Genomic DNA, 26,268 nt, shown 5'->3' with positions numbered 1-26,268 from the left:
TGATCATCTACTTCTGATGTCATTTTCCTGAACTATCCCGTATCCCTTATGTCATTAGTGTCCAGGAATTTATCGATTTCTGTCTTGAACATGCTCAGTAATTGAATTTCCATAGCCATCTGGGGTAGAGAATGCCGAAGATTCACTGTCACCTGAATGAAGAAATTCCTCCTCCTCCTCCTTAAATGATCTGCCCCTTATCCTGAGACTGTGGGCTCTGGTTTTAGACTTCCGGCCAGGAGAAACACGCTATTCATATGTTACTTACACCCTGTAAGAAAATTGTAATTTTCAGTGAGATCCCCTCACATGCTTCAAAACTTTAAATAATACAGACCCAGTTTCCTCAACCTCTCCTCACAATCTCACCATCCCAGGGATTGGTCTGGTGAACCTCCGGGTTGCACTCTGTCAATGACAAATACATCCTTCCTTAGGTGAGGAGACCAAAACTGTACACCATACTCAGTTGTGGTCTCACCAAGACATTATACAAATGCAGCAATACATCTTTACTCCTGTACTCAAATCCCCTTGTGACAACGGCCAACATACTATTTGCCTTCCAAATTGCTTGTTGCATTTCCATGCTAACTTTTAGTGACTAGGACAACCAGGCCCCTTTGGGTATCAACACTTCCTAACCCCTCTCCATTTAAGAAATACTTTTTGTTTTTCTATCAGCTATTTTATTGCCCATTCATTTAACCTGTCTAAGTCCCCAAATGGGGCCAGTTAACTTCATGAGTATCTATGCTTCAATGCTGTGATCCATCACAGGCTAAAGACCAGTTTCATGAGGAGCTTGACATTGCTAACAGAATTCCCAAATCGGAACAAGTTTACCTGCTGGGGGATTTTGACACTAGTGGGCACTGCCCATGAGGCACGGCCCTCCTGCCTCAGCCATCATGGCCTGGGGAAGATAAAGGAGAAAGACGAGCTACTTGAGCTTTTCTGCTTTCATGACTTTTGCATAGCTAACACCCACTTTCAGAACAAACCATGCACAAGGTGTCCTGGAGACAGCAAGCATCAGGACATTGGGACCAACTAGGTCTGATCATCACCAGATGTCACCTCCTGAACAGCATTCTCAACACACTCAACTATCAGAGCACTGACTGTGATGCACTAGTGTGAAAATGCAACCTTTGAAACTTTCTCATTCTAAGCAGTCCTCATATCAACATTAGCCATGCTGCCTACCCAGATTTAAAAAAAACAACAGGTCTGCCACTCCATTGAACAGGTGCTCTCTGGCACTCCCATGCAGAGTGCCAAAGCATACGGTAACATCTTCAAGACACCATCTGTACTCGCAATATATGGAAAGCAAGAGTGGAAAATTGCTGACTGGCCAGCTGTGACTGAACAGTTTCCACCTTCACTGTCTCAGATGTATCCTTGGCAACTCTTGGCAGGACAAGGTCACCAACTCAAGAGGTCCTAGAGTGTGCTAATTCCATCAGCATACACTCATTGCAAAACCAACAATGATTTTATTGGTTTGGTACAGCCACATACCCAAAGATCTTCTACGTGGTGAATTGGCTTCTGAGTCAGGATTATCTGGGCATCCATACCTTTGTCGCAAGGACACCAAGCGAGATATGAAGATGGTAGATCTTGACACTGATAACTGTGAGACAGTTGCTGATGACTGAGAGAGATGGGAATAGGCAAGCTAGCCAAGAAGAAGACTCCGAATAAACAGAGGCCAGTGAATCCTGCGCCGCCTTAACTTGCACTCTATTGTCTCCAGATTTGCAGATTATACAAAGTTGAGTGGGAGAGTGAGCTTTGAGGAGGATGATGCTTCAGCATGATTTGGACAGGCTGAATGAGTGGGCATATGCATGGCAGATGCAGTGTAATGTGGATAAATGTGAGGTTATCCACTTCAGGAGCAACAGTAGGAAGGCATATTATTATTTGAATGGGTGTAAATTGAGAGAGGTGGATACTCAGCGAGACCTTGGTGTCCTCGTGCATCAGTTGCTAAAGTAAGTGGGAGAGTCCAGAACTAGGGTCATAGCTTAAGGGTAAGGGGTAAACCTTTTAGGACTCTCTTCACCCAGAGAGTAATAAATCTGTGGAATTCACTACCATAGAGAGTAGTTGAGGCCAAAACATGCGACTTCAGGAAGAAATTTGATTTGGCTCTTAGAGCTAAACTGATCAAGTGATGGGGGGGGTGCGGGCAGCCCCAGTCCCTCTGAGTTGATGTTTGCTGAGGTCTCGGGAGAAAAGTGAAATCACAGTTGAGTTGCCTGTGGCTACTTAGTGTGCATATTCTAGATTCAGCAACAGGAACCAAAATTAGATCACCTTTTGATTACGGGGCAGTGGGGTAAAACAAAATGAAAAAGATAGCTGCCAGAAATACAATTTTTTTCTATGTGTCAATACTGCAAACTCTTTATTTTTGACGTCCAGAATTAATTCAAGGGCTCTTGCACCATCCATGCTGTTGCAAATCTTTGTAAATTTATGGGTATTTATTTACTAGGGGCCAGTGCCTGCTAAAATAGGTAGAAACAGAAGACTTGATCTGTTGATCTAACCAGGATTCAAACCTGGGTCTCATGGGTGAAAGAGCAGTGTATTCACTGTGTAACACATGAAATTTGGGGTGGGAAGGACTGAGAAAGTGGGGAGAAGAAGGTGGGGTGTACATAAACATTATTAAGTCCTTGAAATATACTCGAGGGATGGATACATTTAAGCTTATGTGCCACAATATTTCTTTTCACATAGATTGGATTTGTATTTGGTATCTATTTACCCTTGTTGGTTCTGTTCTTATTTGTCTAGTAGAAAATAAATATTATCCAGATTAAATTATAATTCTGTACTTTTTTAACCAAAAAAAATCATAAGGATTTGAATATTAATAAAATGAGCTCATTTTCACTTGGGAATTTCAATCTAATTTTCTCTGCTGTGTTACCTGTCAGTTCAGGAATGGAAAGCGTCTTTAGCTCCTTTCAATCTACAATTGATTTGAATTACCATTTCAAAAATTTCTCTTTTGTAATCTTTCTCGGCTTCTATCTGAGGAGTTTATCAATTAGTGTTGGCTGTCAAATGATTGAAACTGGTATCTACAGGGAATATTTTCGTAATGGAGAGAAAACAGCATCAGTGGATGAGGAGAGGAATTTGGATGTCAATGTTCACGAATCAATAAAAGCCAGTGCACAGGTACATGAAGAAATTTTGAAAAGGCTAATGGAATATTGGCCTTAATCTCAAAGGTGTTGGAGAATAAAAAGAAAGAAAGGATATTTCAGTTCAGTACAAAATCCTGATGAGACCCCAGTTTAGCTTTGGACATTAAACCTCACGCAAAATATTATAGGCAGTCCCGTTTTTACATAGTTTGAAGTTGAAATTTTGAAGTTTATTTATTAGTCACAAGTAGGCTTACATTAACACTGCAATGAAGTTACTGTGAGAATCCCCTAGTTGCCACACTCCGGCGCCTGTTCAGGCTCACTGAGGGAGAATTTAGAATGGCCATTGCATCTAACCAGCACTTTCCAGACTGTGGGAGGAAACTGGAGCACCCAGAGGAAACCCACGCAGATAGGGAGAGAACGTGCAGACTCCGTACAGATAGTGACCCAAGCTGGGAATTGAACCCAGGTGCCTGGCACTGAGAAGCAGCAGTGCTAACCACTGTGCCACCATGCATACTGGAAATGCTGGTTTTATGGAATGAAAGCTGATTATTGACGCTGTCTGTTCCCGTCAACCACGCGAAATCACTTGAACACACAGCCCCCTGTTCAGTAAGTTGTGGAGGAAAGCAGAGAGAGCAGACTTTTAAGGAGCACCTTCGCATTTAGCAGGAGTGAATTCCTGGTGGACGTTTTCTTCAAGTACGGGCAGATTTCTGAGGTGGGATTGATTTAAAGACAGGGACAAATTGGCTAATTTTAATCTAGCTGGGGAAACCAGAGGCTGAGAAATTAACTGATTTCCATCGCCCCACGAAACAATAAAGAAAGTACCTGTAACTGAAAGGGAGGAGGTTGGATCTCAGAACAAGACTAAGACTCAGTGTCATTGGTTAGAGGAGCTCTGTCCTCCATAGCTGCTGCCTCCCCGAGTGTCGTACTGCCGAGAGCCATATCCGCCGCCTCCTCGCCCTCTCTGTAGCCGGTGCCCCCCTCCCAACTCAGCATGGTCCACCTAGATCTGCTGCCTGGCGAGGGGTTTTCCATTCATTGCCTCCAGTGCATTTTTGAAAAGTGATGAAGCCGGAACCATGGGATGCCATGACTATGGCTCTCGACAGTATGACTCTCTGGGCAGCTGCTGATCCATCCAGGGTGAATAATACCAGTTTTAAGGAAAATCTTTTCACGGAACTAACTTGGCCCATTCCATAAAAACGGGATTTGCCTGTATTGGCTTTGGAAATCTGAGGATGGGTTGTATAAAATGATAGCGGTCTGCTGCGGTTCAGTGTAGCACTTTTGTCTCGAGTCAGGATTGTGGGTTCAAGCTGCACACTAGATACTTGAGAATAAAATCTAGGCCAGAGAGTGAGCCGCATGAAGGATCCTCCTTCATCTCAGTGGGCCGCAAGATTGAAATCAGGCTTGTTCACTGTGACCCCATGAATATGATTCAATATGCTTAATACATGCTGAATATTTCATAAGTTATTGAAAATGTTTAATCATTCATACATTCGAACTGTCATCAACTTCAAATGCTAAAAACAAAATAAATATTTACACTTTGGAAGCAGAGGGAGTGCATGTCTCTCACAATCAGTGTTATGTGCAGTTAGTACGCACCTCACTTCAGTTGCCCTTGTTTTGCATGCACATCACTTCAGTCATACAGGTAGGAAAAAAACCTACGCAGACGGAAATCAGTGGAATGTGGCATCCCTGCACATGGGCACTCAAAACCCAGATAAGCCACGTGACCCTCAGGCCACCGGTTGTCCACTGCTCTAGACTGATACTCCACTTGAACTGAGGGATTACTGCACAATCTGAGATACCACCTTTTGGACGAAACAACTGGCATTCCATCTACTCTTTAAGGTGGGAGAAGTAGATACCGGAGCTCTATTTCAAAAATGAGCCAGTGTCCTGGCCAATTTCTATCCCTTAATCAGCATCACTGAAACATAATGATAAAAGCAAAGTACTGCGGATGCTGGAATCTGAAACAAAAACAGAAAATGCTGGAAGGGTCATCTAGACTCAACACGTTAGCTCTGTTCTCTCCCCACAGATGCTGTCAGACCTGCTGAGATTTTCCAGCATTTTCTGTTTTTGTTGTCACTAAAACATATCACCTGGCTTTTGCTTTTTGTCCATTGTTGTAATGTCGGCAACACGGCAGGAAATTTTGTGCAAAGCAAGCCCCCACAGAAGCAAAAATAAGAGGCATTCATTTAAGACAGAAATGAGGAGAAATCTTTTCCCTGAGGATTGAGAGTCTCTGGAACTCTCTTTCACAAAAGGCAGTGGAAGCAGATTCTTTGAATATTTTTAAGGTGGATCTAGATAGATTCTTGATTAACAAGGGAGTGAGAAGGTTATCGGGGGTAGGCAGGAATGTGGGTTTGAAGTCAGATCAGCCATGATCTGATCGAATGGTGGAGCAGATTCAAGATGTGGAGATGCCAGCGTTGGACTGGGGTAAACACAGTAAGGAGTCTAACAACACCAGGTTAAAGTCCAACAGGTTTATTTGGTAGCAAACGCCACTAGCTTTCGGAGCGCTGCTCCTTCATCAGATGGAGTGGAAATCTGCTAAAACAGATCTGCATAAAACAGATTTCCACTCCATCTGACGAAGGAGTAGCGCTTACCACTTTATCCGGCAGCTCATTCCACACTCCCACCACTCTCTGCGTGAAGAAGCCCCCCCTAATAACAAAGAACAAAGAACAATACAGCACAGGAACAGGCCCTTCGGCCCTCCAAGCCCGCGCCGCTCCCTGGTCCAAACTAGACCATTCTTTTGTATCCCTCCATTCCCACTCCGTTCATATGGCTGTCTAGATAAGTCTTAAACGTTCCCAGTGTGTCCGCCTCCACCACCCTGCCTGGCAGCGCATTCCAGGCCCCCACCACCCTCTGTGTAAAATATGTCCGTCTGATATCTGTGTTAAACCTCCCCCCCTTCACCTTGAACCTATGACCCCTCGTGAACGTCACCACCGACCTGGGGAAAAGCTTCCCACCGTTCACCCTATCTATGCCTTTCATAATTTTATACACCTCTATTAAGTCTCCCCTCATCCTCCGTCTTTCCAGGGAGAACAACCCCAGTTTACCCAATCTCTCCTCATAACTAAGCTCCTCCATACCAGGTAACATCCTGGTAAACCTCCTCTGTACTCTCTCCAAAGCCTCCACGTCCTTCTGGTAGTGTGGCGACCAGAACTGGACGCAGTATTCCAGATGAGGCCGAACCAACGTTCTATACATCTGCAACATCAGACCCCAACTTTTATACTCTATGCCCCGTCCTATAAAGGCAAGCATGCCATATGCCTTCTTCACCACCTTCTCCACCTGTGACGTCACTTTCAAGGATCTGTGGACTTGCACACCCAGGTCCCTCTGCGTATCTACACCCTTTATGGTTCTGCCATTTATCATATAGCTCCTCCCTACATTATTTCTACCAAAATGCATCACTTCGCATTTATCAGGATTGAACTCCATCTGCCACTTCTTTGCCCAAATTCCCAGCCTATCTATATCCCTCTGTAGCTTCTGACAATGCTCCTCACTATCTGCAAGTCCTGCCAATTTTGTGTCGTCCGCAAACTTACTGATCACCCCAGTTACACCTTCCTCCAGATCATTTATATAAATCACAAACAGCAGAGGTCCCAACATAGAACCCTGCGGAACACCACTAGTCACAGGCCTCCAGCCGGGAAAAGACCCTTCCACTACCACCCTCTGTCTTCTGTGACCAAGCCAGTTCTCCACCCATCTAGCCACCTCCCCCTTTATCCCATGAGATCCAACCTTTTTCACCAGCCTACCATGAGGGACTTTGTCAAACGTTTTACTAAAGTCCATATAGACGACATCCACGGCCCTTCCCTCGTCAACCATTTTGGTCACTTCTTCAAAAAACTCCACCAGGTTAGTGAGGCACGACCTCCCTCTCACAAAACCATGCTGACTATCGTTAATGAGTTTATTCCTTTCTAAATGCGCATACATCCTATCTCTAAGAATCTTCTCCAACAACTTCCCCACCACGGACGTCAAGCTCACCGGCCTATAATTACCCGGGTTATCCTTCCTACCCTTCTTAAATAACGGGACCACATTGGCTATCCTCCAATCCTCTGGGACCTCACCTGCGTCCAGTGACGAGACAAAGATTTGCGTTAGAGGCCCAGCGATTTCATCTCTCGTCTCCCTGAGCAGCCTTGGATAGATTCCATCAAGCCTGGGGATTTGTCAGTCTTTAAATTCTCTAACAAACCTAACACTTCCTCCTTTGTAATGGAGATTTTCTCCAACGGTTCAACACTCCCCTCCGAGACACTCCCAGTCAACACACCCCTCTCCTTTGTGAATACCGACGCAAAGTATTCATTTAGGATCTCCCCTACTTCTTTGGGCTCCAAGCATAATTCCCCACTTTTGTCCCTGAGAGGTCCGATTTTTTCCTTGACAACCCTTTTGTTCCTAACGTATGAATAAAATGCCTTCGGATTCTCCTTAATCCTGTCTGCCAAGAACATTTCGTGACCCCTTTTTGCTCTTCTAATTCCCCGTTTGAGTTCTTTCCTACTTTCTTTGTACTCCTCCAGAGCTCCCTCCGTTTTTAGCTGCCTGGACCTACCATACGCCTCTCTTTCTTTTTGACCAGTCCCTCAATTTCCCTGGTTATCCACGGTTCTCGAATCCTACCCTTCCTATCCTTTTTAACAGGCACATGCCTGTCCTGTAGCCCTAACAACTAATATTCCCTTTAAACTTTTCTCCTTTCACCCTTAACCCATGCCCTCTGGTTTTTTTCTCCCCTAGCCTCAGCGGAAAAAGCCTGCTTGCATTCACTCTATCTATACCCATCAAAATCTTATACACCTCTATCAAATCTCCCCTCAATCTTCTACGCTCCAGGGAATAAAGTCCCAACCTATTCAATCTCTCTCTGTAACTCAGCTTCTCAAGTCCCGGCAACATCCTTGTGAACCTTCTCTGCACTCTTTCAATCTTATTTACATCCTTCCTGTCACTCGGTGACCAAAACTGTACACAATACTCCAAACTCGGCCTCACCAATGCCTTGTATAACCTTACCATAACACTCCAACTTTTATACTCGATACTCCGATTTATAAAGGCCAATGTACCAAAGGCACTCTTTACGACCCTATCCACCTGTGACGTCACTTTTAGGGAATTCTGTACCTGTATTCCCAGATCCCTCTGTTCAACTGCACTCTTCAGAGTCCTACCATTTACCCTGTACGTTCTTCTTTGGTTTGTTCTTCCAAAGTGCAATATCTCACACTTGTCTGCGTTAAATTCCATTTGCCATTTTTCAGCCCATTTTTCTAGTTGGTCCAAATCCCTCTGCAAGCTTTGAAAACCTTCCTCACTGTCCACTACACCTCCAATCTTTGTATCATCAGCAAACTTGCTGATCCAATTTACCACATTATCATCCAGATCATTGATATAGATGACAAACAACAATGGACCCAACACCGATCCCTGCGGCACACCACTAGTCACAGGCCTCCACTCAGAGAAGCAATCCTCCACAACCACTCTCTGGCTTCTTCCATTGAAAGAAGTTTAACAACACCAGGTTATAGTCCAACAGGTTTATTTGGTAGCAAAAGCCACATAAGCTTTCGGAGCTGCAAGCCCCTTCAGGTGAGTGGGAATTCTGTTCACAAACAGAGCATATAAAGACACAAACTCAATTTACATGAATAATGGTTGGAATGCGAATACTTACAACTAATCAAGTCTTTAAGAAACAAAACAACATGAGTGGAGAGAGCATCAAGACAGGCTAAAAAGATGTGTATTGTCTCCAGACAAGACAGCCAGTGAAACTCTGTGGGGGTTACAAATAGTGGGACATGAACCCAATATCCCGGTTGAGGCCGTCCTCGTGTGTGCGGAACTTGGCTATCAGTTTCTGCTCAGCGACTCTGCGCCGTCGTGTGTCGCGAAGGCCACCTTGGAGAACGCTTACCCGAATATCAGAGGCCGAATGCCCGTGACCGCTGAAGTGCTCCCCAACAGGAAGAGAACAGTCTTGCCTGGTGATTGTCGAGTGGTGTTCATTCATCCGTTGTCGCAGCGTCTGCATAGTTTCCCCAATGTACCATGCCTCGGGACATCCTTTCTTGCAGCGTATCAGGTAGACAACATTGGCCGAGTTGCAAGAGTATGTACCGTGTACCTGGTGGATGGTGTTCTCACATGAGATGATGGCATCTGTGTCGATGATCCGGCACGTCTTGCAGAGGTTGCTGTGGCAGGGTTGTGTGGTGTCATGGTCACTGTTCTCCTGAAGGCTGGGTAGTTTGCTGCGGACAATGGTCTGTTTGAGGTTGTGCGGTTGTTTGAAGGCAAGAAGTGGGGGTGTGGGGATGGCCTTGGCGAGATGTTCGTCTTCATCAATGACATGTTGAAGGCTCCGGAGGAGATGCCGTAGCTTCTCCGCTCCGGGGAAGTACTGGACAACGAAGGGCACTCTGTCCACTGTGTCCCGTGTTTGTCTTCTGAGGAGGTCGGTGCGGTTTTTCGCTGTGGCGCGTTGGAACTGTTGATCAATGAGTCGAGCGCCATATCCTGTTCTTATGAGGGCATCTTTCAGCGTCTGTAGGTGTCTGTTGCGATCCTCCTCATCCGAGCAGATCCTGTGTATACGGAGGGCTTGTCCGTAGGGAATGGCTTCTTTAACGTGTTTAGGGTGGAAGCTGGAGAAGTGGAGCATCGTGAGGTTATCCGTGGGCTTGCGGTACAGTGAGGTGCTGAGGTGACCGTCCTTAATGGAGATGCGTGTGTCCAAGAATGCAACCGATTCCGGAGAGTAGTCTATGGTGAGTCTGATGGTGGGATGGAACTTGTTGATGTCATCATAGAGTTGTTTCAGTGATTGTTCACCATGAGTCCAAAGGAAGAAAATGTCATCGATGTATCGAGTGTATAGCATCGGTTGAAGGTCCCGTGCTGTGAAGAAGTCTTGTTCGAACCTGTGCATGAAGATGTTGGCATATTGAGGTGCGAATTTGGTCCCCATGGCTGTTCCGTGTGTCTGGATGAAGAACTGGTTGTTGAAGGTGAAGATATTGTGGTCCAGGATGAAGCGGATGAGATGTAAAATTGCATCTGGAAACTGGCAGTTGTTGGCGCTGAGCACTGAGGCCGTTGCAGCCAGTTCTTCCATTGAGCCAGTGTCTTATCCAATTTACTACCTCCCCATGTATACCTAGCGACTGACCCTTCCTAACTAACCTCCCATGAGGGACCTTGTCAAAGGCCTTGCTGAAATCCAGGTAGACAACATCCACCGCCTTCCCTTCATCCACTTTCCTGGTAACCTCCTCGAAAAACTCTAATAGATTGGTCAAACATGACCTACCACGCACAAAGCCATGTTGACTCTCCCTAATAAGTCCCTGTCTATCCAAATATTTGTAGATCCTATCCCTTATCACACCTTCCAATAACTTGCCCACCACCGACGTCAAACTTACTGGCCGATAATTTCCCGGATTTCTTTTGGAACCTTTTTTAAACAACGGAACAACATGAGCCACCCTCCAATCATCCGGCACCTCCCCCGTGAATACTGACATTTTAAATATGTCTGCCAGGGCCCCTGCAAGCTCAACACTAGCTTCCCTCAAGGTCCATGGGAATACCCTGTCCGGTCCTGGGGATTTATCCACTCTGATTTGCCTCAAGACAGCGAGCACCTCCTCCCCTTTAATCTGTAAAGGTTCCATGGCCTCCCTACCAGTTTTCCCTATTTCCGTAGACTCCATGCCAGTTTCCTCAGTAAATACGGATGCAAAAAAACCATTTAGTATCTCCCCCATCTCTTTTGGTTCCATACACAGTCTACCACTCTGGTCTTCAAGAGGACCAATTTTATCCCTCACTATCCTTTTGCTCCTAACATACCTATAGAAGCTCTTTGGATTTTCCTTCACTCTGTCTGCCAAAGCAACCTCATGTCTTCTTTTAGCCCTCCTGATTTCCCTCTTAAGTAGCTATATTCCTGCTCCCTAATCCATATGTTTGTAGGTAATCTGTTTTGCAAAGCACTTTTGGACATTCTGAGGTTGTGAAAGGGACTTGTAAATGCAAGTCTTTCTTTTCTTCTAAAACTTGCCTCTCATTCCATTGAATTTAGAATGTTGAGGAGTAATCTAATCATCATGATTAAAATGACAAAGGAATTTAATGAAGAAACTTTCCCTGGTGGAGGAATCCAGAACAATGGGACATAATCTTTAAGCTAGAGCAAAGCCGTTTAGAACTGAAATAAGGAAGTACTTTTTAATTCAAAAGGTAATGGAAATTTGGAACTCTGTCCTAAAATGCTGTGGGTACTGAGTCAATTGAAATTTTCAAAGCTGAGATCAATAGGCTTTTGTGTTTGCTAAGGGAATTAAGGGATATCAAGCATTTGTGAGAAAATGGAGTTGATTAACAAATCATCATCAAATTGAATGGAGAAATGCGCTCAAGGGACTAACTGGCCTATTGATGTTCCTATGTTCATCCAGAAAAGAGCAGGTAAAAACCTCCAACTACAACCAGCACCATTGTAGGGGATTCTTGCTGTTGCACTTGTTTGGGAAGCCCAACAGTCTGGATTAGGAGCATGGACCCGACCATAAAACAGCTTGATTGTTTTCGTTTCTAGTTGGTTTGGGGGCATTCTGGAGGAGGCCACAGGACCAGATAGGTCCTGTCCCAACCTTGGTGGAAAGTTCCCAATTCAGATCCGGTAGGATGTGGTAGGAGGTTGCAGTTTGATTGCAGATGGGATCTGATCCCTCGCCCAGGTTGGGGATGGGAGTACGGTTTGATGGTGGAGCACGCCTGGCCTGGGAAACCAAGCTGGCCACAGTTACATCTGAAAAATAGGATAAACCGGAAGCTGCTAGCCTGATTGACATTTAAATGCAAATCTTCCTCCTCCTTGTTCCCACTTTAGTAAAGCCCAAAAGTGGATGGAGTTGAGCTGGTTTCCTGATACAATCTCAGATTTTGCCCATTTAAACCCCCACTGCAACCAATCCTACAGCTCACCCATATTACATTTCCCCTAGTTAATCTGTCAGTGGTCGGAGTCATTCTGTTGATTTAGGCCACTTGAATAGGTAATGGGATGGAATTCTATGTTACAACCGTAGTGTTCTATTAATCTTGCCAAAATGTTTCCAGCTTTCCCTTGACTATTCTGTGAAGCTGACAGCTATGTTGTTACAGTGATCTCGTCAATTATTTTTATGAGCAAATATTTGTGGTGCAAATGTAGCTGAAATACAGCTGAGTCATTAGATTTAGAAAGGCAGATTCTCTAATGGATTCAAGTTGCATAGTAGTCTGCACGATGGTTTCAACACAGCAGTAATGATACTGCCCTAGAATTTCAACTTCCCTGTTCTTTGTGGCATGCTGCACTTCTCACCTCCCTACTCCCTCAGCTGAATGCCAACTGCATGCAAGAGGGTTTAGATGAGTGGTCTTAAAGGCTGCTCATCATCATCCTTTAGGAGGTGCATAGGAGCCCCCTAATGAAGACTTATTTCCCTCTCCACTCTACTTGACAATAACCAGGTATAATGTTCATATTAAGATCATATCAAAACATGTAGTGAGAGTGAATGCACTTGCCATCAAGGTCGCATTTGACCGAGTGTGGCATCAAAGGAGCTCTAGCAAAACTGATGTCAGTGGAAATCGGAGGGAAAACTCTCCACTGGTTGGAGTCATACCTAGCACAGAGGAAGATGGTTATGGTTTTTGGAGGTCCATTTTCTCAGCTCTAGACTATCACTGCAAGAGTTCCTTCAGCTGCTTCATCAATGACCTTCCATCCACCATAATGTCAGAAGTGGGGATGTTTGCTGATGATTGCACATTCAGCACCATTCATGACTTCTCAGATACTGAAACAATCCATGTTCAAATGCGCCAAGACCTGCATCCAGGTTTGGACTGATGTATATTGCAAATTTTACTTGCCACTTAAGTGCCAGACAACGACCATCTCCAACAAGAGAGAATGTAACAAACTCCTCTTGACATTCAATGACATCACCATTGCTGAATCCCCTGCAATCAACATCCTGGGGACTATCATGGACCAGAAACTGATCGGGACTAGCCATATAAATGCTGTGGTTACAAGAGCAGGTCAGACGCTAGGAATCCTGTGATGAGTAATTCATCTCCTGACTCCCCAAAGCCAGTCAGCCATCTGCTAGATGCATGTCAGGAGTGTGATGGCATGCTCTCCATTTGCTTGGATTGAATGCAGCTCCAGCAACGCTCAAGAAGTTTGCCACCATCCAGCACAAAGCAGCCTGCTAAGTTGGCACCCTATCCACCAACATTCACTCCCACCACCACCGATGCACAGTAGCAGCTGTGTGTACCATCTACAAGATTCACTGTAGGAACTAGTATCCTCCTTAGGTAATCCCTTGGAATCTAGGATGACTAGTTTCCACGACCACTACCATCTAGAAGGACAAGGGCAGCAAACACACGGAAACACCATTACCTGGAAGTTCCCCTTCAAGTTGCAACCATCCTGAATGGAAGTATCTCGCTGTTCCTTCATTGTTGCTGGGTCAAAATCCTAGAACACCCGCACTAACAGCACTGTGAGTATAACCTTACCACCTGGACTGTAGTGGTTCAAGAAGGTAGATCACCAGCACCTTCTCAAGAGTAATTAGGGATGACAAACGCTGGCCTAGCCAGCGAATCCCAAATAAATAAAATCTACTTTTTAAAAATGAGTCACTGATGAAAGCTGCAATTCTTTACCTTGTACTGCAGCACTATAGTACATCAATTATTTATTTCTGCATCTTGCCGATTTTCTTCCTTACCCTTTAAAAATGTTGGGTGATTTTCGACTTCAGTGTGAAGTGGAGCACCACCAATCGAAGTCTGTGTCGACAGGCTCAAAGCAGTTGGTTAGTGAGCTTCTGACACCAAGCTGCTGCTGCTGGGCAGTTGTGGGAAGGTAGGAAATTAGCTGGCATCAACACTGAGTTAGCTGGCAGCTTGTAAATGGGCTTCCATTCCCAATGGAGACCAAATATGAGCTGGTGGTAGCCAGCACAGTCTTTTGGAACCTGTTGGATTTCAGCTCATTCTCGTCCCACAGAAGTCTCCCAGCTATATTATTTCCTGTGTTGTTAATAGCCTTCCCATTCAACTCCTAGCCCACTCCCCCTCATTCCCATTATGCTATCTGATATGCAGCCTCCCATCCATTGACTCTGTCTACACTCCCCGCTGCCTCAGCAAAGCAGCCAGCATAATTAAGGACCCCACGCACCCCAGACATTCTCTCTTCCATCTTCTTCCTTCGGGAAAAAGATACAAAAGTCTGAGGTCACGTACCAACCGACTCAAGAACAGCTTCTTCCCTGCTGCTCTCAGACATTTGAATGGACTTATCTTGCATTAAGTTGATCTTTCTCTACACCCTAGCTATGACTAACACTACATTCTGCACTCTCTTGTTTCCTTCTCTATGAACGGTATGTTTTGTCTGTATAGCACGCAAAAAACAATACTTTTCACTATGTTAATACAAGTGACAATAATAAATCAAATCAAATGATATTGCTAATGACTCATTCAGAGGCCATCACTCTCCGTGACAAAATTGGCATCATTTCCCCTTTCTCAACATTTTAATAATTCAATCTGGAGTGGATTGAATATCTATTCTTGACCCATTCAACCCCTATAACTACAAATCCATTCCTAAATTAATGTGGGTGATCTTATCATTACCTCCCAACTACATGCCTAGTTGTCTCTAGTCCACTTTCCACCCTTCTTGTAGCACTGACCCTGGTCAAAGTTATGAATGACATCCTCTGTGACATTGACTATGCTTTATTATTTCTCCTCATTCCTCAATTTCTTGGCTGTTTGATATGGCTGACCATACCATCCTTCTCCATTGCCCAATTCAATGGACTGCCCCCCACATGGTTGCACTCCTGTCTATCTGAACACATCTCCAGGTGAGGCTTTTTTCCCATTTCCACATTGCCACTATGGAGATACCCCTGGCCTCCTCCACTTCCTCATTGGCATATTGTCCTGTGTAACTTCATCTGCAGGCATGGGGAGGTTTCAATATGTCTGCTAATGACTGTCAACTGTAGTTCTCAACTATTGGTCTTGGTCACAGAATTGCTATGCTCTCTGCATGCAACATTCAAGTCCTAGATGAGTTGCAATCTCCCCTAACTAAACATAAGACCAAAGCCTTGATTTATAATCACCAATGTGAACTCCATTGATTGTCACCATCATCATTCAGGCTTAACAGAATTATGCAAAGTATTTTATCCATTAGACCCAGAGCTGAACTTCAAACATCACATTCTATACGTCACCAAGACAATTTATTTCTAACTCTGGTGATATTCATTACCAACCTTCACCTCTTTTTCAGCATTTCTGCTGCTAAAATCCCTTCCAAGACTGAATTATTCTTCTTTGGCCTTTTGTGCATCCTCCTTGCCCAAACCTACTCTGCTTTTACATTAAAAGAAAAACTCTTAAAACAAATGTTTCCCGGCCACATTTTGAGTCGTCCCACTTAATGTGCATTCCCTTATTTACTTCTATTTGTGAAGCACCTTGCAATGTTTATTCACATTAAAGATAAATTTCATAGGAACTTGAATCAGCCATTTAGCCCCTTAAGCTAAAGCCTGTTCCGTCATTCAATGAGATTATTGCTGCTCTGTGAGCTAGCTCCACATACCTACAGTTGCCCCATAAATCTTAATACTATGACCAACAAAATCTATCGATCTGAGATTTTAAATTAACCAAGCATCAGTTGCCGTTTGTGCAAGAAGTATTTTGTTCTCCTAACATGTGGGTATAATGTATATTGTTTGCAAAATTGCATTTTCCTGACAGCAGTGTCACTGTTTAGGAACAAGGATGCCATGTAGTCTTTACAGTATGCCCGTTTTTCAACTTTTAAATTAGTACATTTGTAAAAATGTAGAGGAAAATATAGGTATACAAATATTTCTAACAAAGATACTTCACCATAATGTTCTGTCATGGAAGAGCCTTTCAGGTTGTTAAACCACTTGTGAAACTTTCCACTAGTTCACACAATTCTCTAAGGAAAGTGTGTTAAGATACAATAACAATGGTTAGGTTGTTCTGCTGATGGTACTGATATATTTATATGTTAATTATTATAACGTGATTAAGTTACTTGGGACAAAATTCCCGTGTCAGCTGTGGTATTTGGTGGTATGTTGGTCTCCCTGTTGCTAGGCTGCCCATTCGACTCAAAGCATAACGGTAACATAATGGCTTTTGGTAAACAGTAACCTTTACCTTAAGTGAAAAAAGCTGTAACGCACTGCATGCTTTCAAGAGGAAAGCAGAGCTGTTTACAGCAGACAGCACAGTGTCCTTGGGAGTACGAAGAGTCTAGTCAGAGGTATTGACGTATATCTGGTTGTAATGTCTAATACTAATCACTTCAAATCACTTTCACAAGTGGATAATGTAACAAATTAGCACTGAGCCATTAGCAATCCTGATGGGAACTGACAGGCTTCTGTCCCTGACTTCTTCCTAGGGAGGGTGGGAAGGTGGCTGTCTAGCCTTGGGGACTTTCAGGAACAAGTTAAGTGAAGTGGGAATGGAATCTGTCAAGTGGTCAGACTAAAATAAGATATGGCTAGACAGCTGTGTGTTTCCAGAGTTAGATATTTTGGATATATTCGGAGACAACATTCATGGACCAGTGGGTCCATTGTTGAAATGACAGTTTAACTCAGTTGTACATGTTGAATTTTCACAAGCTCTGTGTTTATCCTCTGGTATGCATGAGGTAATCTTTATTTTAATTCAAACTAAATCATGATTTTCCTGGCAAAACATTAATGTTAATAATGTTAATGAAAACAAATTATTCACTGAGCATTTTTGAAGTGGAACTGATTAATCAAAGTAATTTAACTTCATTGAACAGTCTATGTCCTGATTTGTTTATCTTGACATTATGATAATAAATGAGGGCATGTTCCGGTAATAAATAAGCCTAGATTTAGCCAGGTCACGTGATAATGATTGCTACTGATAGTTCAATATTTCTTTGTTTAAGAAAATTGATTGAATTTGAATTAAAATATATGGAAAGCCAACAGATTTAATTTTTTATGGCTTATTAGCATTTTGGATGAAGCTGTCTTTGCTTTCTGTATTTTTTTTTAAACATCCAACTGAGTCTTACTCTTTGTGCAGTGATCTTATGACGTTTTTCAGGGCCCCTGTCCACACTGGAGGGGCGAAGTGTACCTTATTCAACATTTATCCCCATGCCCCGATTCACTTTCAGGATTAAGTGCAGATGATTTCAAAAATATTATTCTTTTTTAAAAAAGGGATAACATATGAATACTGCCCCAGACATAAGACAGTTATTTCTAAATACCACACAAACATTTAGGGAGGGGGCGATTCTCCCAAAAGGATTCGAAGTGTCAAATTTGCGTAAAAACTGGAGTAAATCCCGTTGATTTTTTTTCAGCGGGAGTTTCAAAATGAATCTCTCTCACTCTGCAATACACAGAGTGCACTAGCAGAAATCTCTCAAAAAACCAGTGGGCGGGGGCCTATTTCCGCTGGAGAGGCCGGCAGCATAGCACTGAGCGGGTCACTGTGCACGCTGTCCGTGCCAAGATTGGTGCATGCGCAGTAGCCCAGCACTGCTGGCCTCACGATCGCTGGACAGTTCAATTGCAGGCCGACCCCGCATTGCTGTCCCACCAGTCCCCCCACTCCCCGATCGCTGGCCTCCCAGCCTCGATCTCCTGATGCCTGGTGGGCAGTGCCAAGCTTCCCCCTTGGGCATTGCCACTTTGCTCCTTGGGCAGCGCCGGGGCAACCCCAGTCCAATGCCGGCATCCCCACATCAGGGCCAGGCTTGCATTCCAAGCAGGCAATGCCCAGGGGGCACCCCTTCACTCCTGACCTCCTGGGGGGCTCAATGGCCCCCCCTTCACTCCAGCGGGATTGGGCTGCCAGCTCCCCGCAAGTGGGGTGCTGTTGTAAATCCCGCTGGAGTGAAATACTCCTGGAGGGGGGTGGGAGAGAGCTAGCGGGTCCGGAGACTTCAGTCCCAGGCCCGCTAATGACATTTGAATGTGTATTTGCAGACATTATACTGCTCCGCAGAGCTGGTAGAGCCGCAAATGTGGCATCCGGAGACTTGTGGCCTGCTAAACGGCCTCCGCTTGAGTTCCCTGGCCTGTTGCGCTGCAAAATTAGCGCAGAGGGCTGGGAGAATTGCCCCCATGCAGTATGACACAGATGGAAATTCATGCTGAGCTAATGTTTTAAGCACAAAATGAAGCTGTGGTACCTGAACTGCTGAATTCCTGAACTTTAACTTAAGTGACTGGAAGCAAATCTATTTGGATTCACTCATCTCTCCAAGTTGGATTCTATTAAAACACCGATGCTATCTCCAAATTCAAAATACTGTGGAATAAAAATAAAACCTGATAGGACAGCATTTCAAACGCACAGCATCATTGTACTGCAGTTTATATCATCATTGGAAAATAAAGCCTATGATGGCCTTCTGGCATCCATGCCTGGCAAAAGTTAGACAAAGGTCCAAACCAGAATAAAGCAATCTTCGATCTTCTCAACTAATGTTATGTTTTAATAACTGGTTGGTGTTAAACAAGGATGTAGAGAGAGCATTTCAGAACTAATTGGGATTCTCCAGCGTTTATGGGCACGAAACACTTCCAAACTTTGCACTTTTTATTTCATTGTAACTACACTGTGATTTATTTTCAAAAGGCAGAAACAATGAATCCTGAGTTTCTGGTTGGGTTTGTCACATTTGTGTCTAAATTTGTAAATGAGGCAGAGATTTAGTGTAACTGGCTCTCTGCCACCTTTGTGCTGCAGCATAATTTCAAGCCTGCATGATGTGTATCCAGTCATTTTTTAGGTGGTTACATGTAAGTAAGATGAAAATGACAATGTGCTTCATTGTCTGTCATTTCTATTTCATTTGCACTATTTCCTGTTCTTGGCATATAGAACTGGCGTTTAGGGTTTCTAAGCACGTTGTAGAAAGTGAAAGTATGTTAACCTAGCAGTTATATTCGTAGTAGCAACTTCCATGTAATTTCTGATTTGATTTTTTGGAAGGGATTTTTTCTGAAGCCAAGTTCTTACTCATATACTTTGTACAATTTGCTGTCGGGCAATTTTCTCATCTTTCCCTATCCCACTCACGCCAACTGTTTCAAAGGAACACAGCAAGTTTCCAATTGGGCAGTCCCTTCTATCTTTGCTTTTCAACTGCGGTTCAGTTGATCGCATTCTTGCATCTGAGTCAGCAGGTTGTGGCTTCAAATCCCAGTCCAGGACCTGAGCACAGAAATCAAGGCTGACACTCCAGAGCAGTACTGAGGTGGCCCTACACTGTTGGGGGTGTCGTCTTTCCTCTTCTATAAATGATCCTATGGCACTATTTTAAAGAGAAGCAAGGTGGTTCTCCCCAGTTCTGGCCAATATTTATTCCTCAACGTCACAAAAACAGTTTTTCTGGTCATTATCATGTTGCTGTTTGTGGGATCTTGCTGTGTGCAGGTTAGTTGCTGTGTTTCCTACATTCACAAAAATACTTCATTGGCTATACGGCACTTTGGGGTGTTCTGTGTTTTCTTTCCTTTTATGGATGAGAAGGAGATGGAAGATCAAGGCATGTCAGATAAGTCAGGCTACGAGAGGTGCTGTGACCAATCACTAGTATCAGCTTGTCCATGTCTGCCACAGACATGAAAATATCTCACTATCCTATTCAATTGATATACACCTTGGCATCTGTTACCAGAGAAATCTGCGTCAGCAGACTTTCCTATGTAAATACCAGACAGTTCATACTGTGAGAACCAGCCCAATCCCAGTATGTTTTATTTTAGTGGCACCACATGAAAGCAGGCATGCCAGGAACAGCTGATGGGCTTGGATTGGCCCTGTCTCATTGGGATGCTACCAATAACAGACTGTGGCAGTTACCATGGGGAGCTGAATAAATAGAGCCTGTGCTGTCAGTGTGTCAGATGCAAAATGGTGCCATCTGCTGCAAAAGTAATTGAAGCTGGTATATTTAGTGCCTGTAATGGTCAGCTATAACCTGAGGCTTGGCTCCATCTTTCTGCAAGTATGCTGCAATGGTAGCTTAACTATGGAGGATAGTGTTGTAGAGTGACACAAAGAGAATCATTTTTCTCAACCACTTTGCATGTACCACTTTTTCCAGGTTAGCAAGCTGTAACTAGTTGAATGTACAAAGGATCAGTTATTGGGCCTCATGTATTTAAATTTACATCAATGACTTAGATGAGAATGAGTGTAAGGTGTCCATGTTTACTGAAATTATGAATCTAGGTGGTAAATTCTCCTTTCTCCCAACTCTCCTTTCTCCCTTGATCCCTTTAGCCCAGTGGTTCCCAAAGGGTGTGGCGCGCCACACTGGTGAGAGAGGATGGCAGGTGTGGTGGGAAGATTCAAGGACAATCAAAGAAACATTTAAACATGGTTGAAACAAGCATTGTTTTATACTTTCTGGATGTCCCATGATCATGTTATAAAGTCGTTGTGTTCTATGTTATGAATCAAGCACTGCTAGGAGTTGTTTTTTTTGTTTTTGAATGTATTTCTTATCAATAAAAAATTCGGTGTGGCGCGAGCAAATTTTTATTCCGAAAGTGCGGCCCAGTGAAAAAAGTTTGGGAACCACTGCTTTAGCCCCTAGAACTTTTTCTAATTTCTTCTTGAAATCAGACAACATTTTGGCTTCAACTACATTCTGTGGCAGTGAGTTCCACACATTCACCACACTCTGGGTGAAGAAATTTCTCCTCACCTTTATTCAAAAAGGTTTACCACTTATCCTCAAACCTCAAACTATGACCCCTAGTTCTGGACTGCCCCACCATTGGGGACATTCTTTCTGAATTCTATTCTGACTAATCCTGTTGGAATTCTATAAGTTTCTATGAGATCTTACGTTGGTAAGTTAAATGACTGGGCAGGGATGTGGCAAATAGAACAAAATATGGAACAATGTGCAGTTATCCACTTCAATTTTTTTAAATGTGAGAGACAAGAAAATGCCAATATTTGGGGCAACCAGGGGAGGTGGTCCTGTATACAAAGTATAGAAGGTTAACATGCGGGTATAGCAAGCAAATAGGAAGTCAAATCGTATGTTAACCTTTACTACAAAAGGATGGCGTATAAACATGCAGTTATGTAGGGACTTGGGGAGATCACATTTGGAGGACTGAGCATTGTTTTGGACTCTTTTCCCAAGAATGAATAGAGGGAATGAAACATAAATGATATGGGGATAGGCAGGTACAGTATGTGGAGTTGAAATAGAAGAATATCTTATTGAGTGTCAGAACAATCTCAAAGCGATATATGGCCTCCTCCAATATCTACATCTTGCGTTCACCTCCAACTTCACAGCCCAACAAGCAGGGAATCAGGTGTTAGGTTGCCTTTTGTATGTGTGAAAGCCCACACCTACGTCTTCATTTTTGTCCATCAATCTCCTGTTTCTTCTGCATAGCAAACTCTGCTTGTAAATTGTTGATGCATTTTGAGCCATTCCAGAGGCGGCATGGTATGGTGGCACAGTGGCTAACATTGCTGCCTCACAGCGCCAGGGACCCGGGTTCGATCCCAGCTTGGGACACTGTCTGTGTGGAGTCTGCATGTTCCCCCTGTGTCTGCGTGGGTTTCCTCCGGATGCTCCGGTTTCCTCCCGCAGTTTGAAAGATGTGCTGGTTAGGTGCATTGACCGTGCTAAATTCTCCCTCTGTGTGCCCGAATAGGTGCCGCCAGAGTGTGGCATAGGGGATCTCCACAGTAACTGCAGTGCAGTGTTAATGTAAGCCTACTTGTGACTAAAATGAACTTTATGAGCGTTGTAACCCTCTACACTATTTTGCTGTCATTGTTAGAACACAAATAACCAGAGGTGAAGGATAGAAAACTGGAGGCGAGTCTTTATACACTTATCAGGTTTTGGGCATAGGCGCACACATTATACATAACGTGCACCTCGAGTCTAACGAGAACCATTTCGGCCTGCACTTGTATACTTTGAGCATAGGTCCATCACTTGAATAAAATGATGTCCTATTGATGTCCAGTTAACGACCATTACTAGTACTGCACCTAAACACACACACCCGTACCTAGAGTCATGCATAATTCTGTTACAGTCAGGCTCAGAATACTGGGGACAGAGAGCTGAATTCCCATTCAAGTGTAAACTGTATCCATTTGATTGTAGTGCAGCATACTTCCTTTTAAGATTTAAATAGATGAAGTATTCTACAGTGGGGTTAGATTGCATGTTTATGCATCTTTTATGTTTTGAAATGTCTTATTTTCCTTTTATTCCAATCCTCTTCCAAACCCCGTTAATTTGTTTATCAGTGGCACAGCAGAACATGTTCACTGGAGCTTCTGCCCTCATCATAACAATACAACCTCCCAAAAATGGGAGAAAATTCTATAAACATTAACCTGCCAAGTGTTCAAAATGAGCAACATTTTCATTTTTTGACCAAATTTTGCAAGCAAGGTTATATTGTCTGCTCTTTCAATTTAGTGATACCATGTTAATCCTGGGCTCGATGCCCATGCCAAATCGGCATTGTCTTCAGGTGACTTAAATTCTGCCCAGTGGTCTGTTTGCTTGGTGTAAGTGACCCTGATAAGTGAGAAACACTAATAGCCTTGGTTTGGACTGTTGACCTTTACTCTGTGTGCAAAACAGCATTGATTTTAAAAAAGATAAATTTCTAAATGTCTGTTTTCTGCTTCCTATTGCCCCACCAAACACAATATCAAAGGTCAAACTCCTCATCAATTCGGTGACATTATAAGCGATGAACTACTCGTAACTGTCCGTGAAATAGTTGCCGAGATTGCTGTAAAGCTGTAATATTAAATCGAAACTTCAGGCATTTGAGGTCAATAAGCAAACTATCTTGTCAAGTTGTTGCTTATTTCCTAAAAGAATATATATAAGCTTTCCCACTTGAGTGTGCCTCTGCTGAATCGACCTGCTTTTGTACTGTAGCTGGATAGGTGGTGCTTAATGGTGTTCTCTTTTGTCTGAGACATTAAACCAAAGCCACCTATCAGGTGAAAGGAAGGAATCCCATGGCACTCAAGATGAATAGGGAGATTTCTTGGGGTCCTGTATACATTAGTTCCACAACCAGCATCACCAAAAAATATTGCCTGGCTATTCAGCTCATTACTGTGTGTGGAGTGTCGAACCTTGTATACAAACTGGTTGCAGTTTGCCTACGTCACAGTGACTATGTTTCAGGAGTAATCCATGGGAAGCATTTTAGATACTTGAGGACGTGGAAGGTACTAATGTTTGAAAATATCTGTATTTTCTATCTCCTGAAGACTCTGATTTAACACTAGGTCATGCTGTTACAGTTCAGCTTTCTCCTTGTACTTTTGTTTTATGCTTATTGCACAAAGCTGGGGAAACAGTGGCGTAGTGGTAGTGTCACTGAACTAATAAATCAGAGGCACAGGCTAATTAATGTCTTGAGACTTGGGTCCAAATCTCACTATGGTAGCTGATGGAATTTAATTTTAATTAATTCAGTTGATTAATAAAACAAAATCTGGAATTGAAGGCTAGTCTCTGTAATGCTGCCATGAAACTATCATCAATTGTTATAAAATGTCTTTGAGGCAAGGAAATCTTCCATCTTTACCTGATCTGACCTACATGTGATTCCACAGCAACTTCCCTCTGAAATGGCAGAGCAAGACATTCAGTTGCACCAAACTGGTGCAAGTCGTAAAACCCAGCATCGAGAAACAACAGTGGCAGGCTCAGCCCTGCTGACCATGGAATGTCCTCCTTACTAACATCGGGGCGCTTGTGCCACAGATTAGTCAATCAAAAACCTGACAGTCAGCAGATCATGCTTCACAGTCAATGTCCCAGGCACCATCACCACCATCCCTGGATTTTTCCTGTCCCAGGCAGGAGAGAGGTGCCCTGGGAATCTTCAACATGGACACTGGACCCAGTGAAATCTCATGGCATCAGGTTAAACTTGGGAAGGAAGCCTCCTACTGATTATCACTTCCCACGCTCCCTCAGCACTCCTCCATGTTTAACACACATGGGGTAAGCACTAATGGTGGCAAGGGCACAGAATAGACTCTGGGTGGGGTCTTCATTGTCTTTGATAGTACCGCGACTGCCTGAACTGGTTGAGTCCTACAGTACATGTTTGTCAGACTGGCCCGCAGGAAAAACCTCCTAGATCTTGTCCTCATCAATCTATCTGTAGCATATGCATCGGTCCATGACAGCATAGGTAGGAGTGATCACTACCCAATCCTTGTGAAGGCAAAGTCCCATCTTCACACTGAGCATACCCTCCATTGTGTTGTGCGGCATTAGCAATTTGTTAAACGATGTAGATTCGGAATCTACAGCAGCTCAAAACTGGGCACCTATGGACTGCCATCAGCAGCAATAGAATTGTATTTAACCACAGTCGGTAACCTTGGCCTGGCATATCCCTTGTTCTACCAATACCATCAAGCCAAGATATCAACCCTGGTTCAATTAAGAGTGCAAGAGGAAATGCCAGCAGCAGCACCTAAAAATGAGGTGTCAATCTGGTGAAGCTAAAATGTAGGAGAGATGTTGAACAATGGAAGCAGCATGTGATAAAACAAGGCAATCCCACATCTAATGGATCAGACCAAAGCGTTGTTGTCCTGCCACATCCAGTTGTGAATGGTGGTGGACAATTAAACGACGAACAGGAGGAGAAAGATGAAAAATGCCAAGGTATGTCCTGTTTGTAAAAAGCTGGACAAATCCAATCCGGCCAATTACTGCCCCATTAGCCTCCCCATGGTCATCAGCAAAGTGATGGATAGTGTTGTCGACAGTACTATCAAGCAGTACTTACACAATACTAACCTGCTCATTGATACTTCCATCAGATCTACTCGGCTCCTGACCTCTCAGATCAAAGAGCTGAAATCAAAAGGGGAGGTGAGAATGACTGCCCTTGACATTTAGACAGCATTTGAGTGTGACATCAAGGAGCCCTGGAAAAATTGAAGTAAATGGGGATTCGGGGTGGTGGGAATCTCTGCACTAGTTGCAATCATATCTATCATATCTAGCACAAAGAAGATAGTTGTTATTGCAAGAAGCCAGTAACCCTGGACCCAATCATTGTCAGGTATTTCATCAAGCCTTCCTTCCATCATAAGGTCAGAAATGGAGACATTCACTGATAGCACCATTCATGACTCTTCAGGCACTGAAACAATCTGTGTCATACCAAGACGTGGACAACATTTTGGTTTGGGCTGGTAAATGACAAATAAGTAAATAGCCATGCAAGTGCCAGGTCATGGCTATCCCCAAGAGGAGAAAATCTAACCATCTCCTCCTGACATTCAATGGCATCACCATTGCTGAATCTCTCACCTTCAACATCCTAGGGGTTACTAAGGGGAAGCAGTGGCATAGTGGTATTGTCATGTGACTCATGCCAGGTCAGTTAAATAGATGAACCTCGAGGACATTTTGGGGCCAGGTTTCTTTGGTTCCCTGGGAATGAGGAGAAGGCTGTTTGACTAATTTAGAATAACATTGCATCCTACAGGCATCTATACATGTTTGCTTCCAATGGAGCCATTGGATAGTGGACAGCTAACTTGGTACAAACCAAGAATTGAATCTGCAAGATTCCTTAGCTGTGTATTACAGCTGCTTACTCAATAACCACATTGAGCAATTGGATATGGCAAAATCACATAATTAATCTGCAAGTTAAAAATGTTGTTTAAGGAAGCAATTTGCCTTGTCTCTGGAATGGTTACAGCACAGAAAGAAGCCATTTGTCTTGTCATGCCTGTGTTAGCTCTC

The 26,268-nt window shown here is 43.6% G+C and overlaps 1 protein-coding gene across 1 annotated transcript in view; it reads left to right on the top strand.

Annotated features, from left to right (window-relative positions):
- The window catches only part of znrf1 (zinc and ring finger 1), a 234,125-nt gene that overhangs the window by 174,123 nt on the left and 33,734 nt on the right, over positions 1-26,268 (top strand). The gene's annotated exons all lie outside the window — the stretch shown is intronic.

This window comes from Mustelus asterias, chromosome 4, assembly GCF_964213995.1.
Source record: "Mustelus asterias chromosome 4, sMusAst1.hap1.1, whole genome shotgun sequence".
NCBI classification, from domain to species: Eukaryota; Metazoa; Chordata; class Chondrichthyes; order Carcharhiniformes; family Triakidae; genus Mustelus; species Mustelus asterias.
This window is presented reverse-complemented; position numbering and strand designations above follow the sequence as displayed.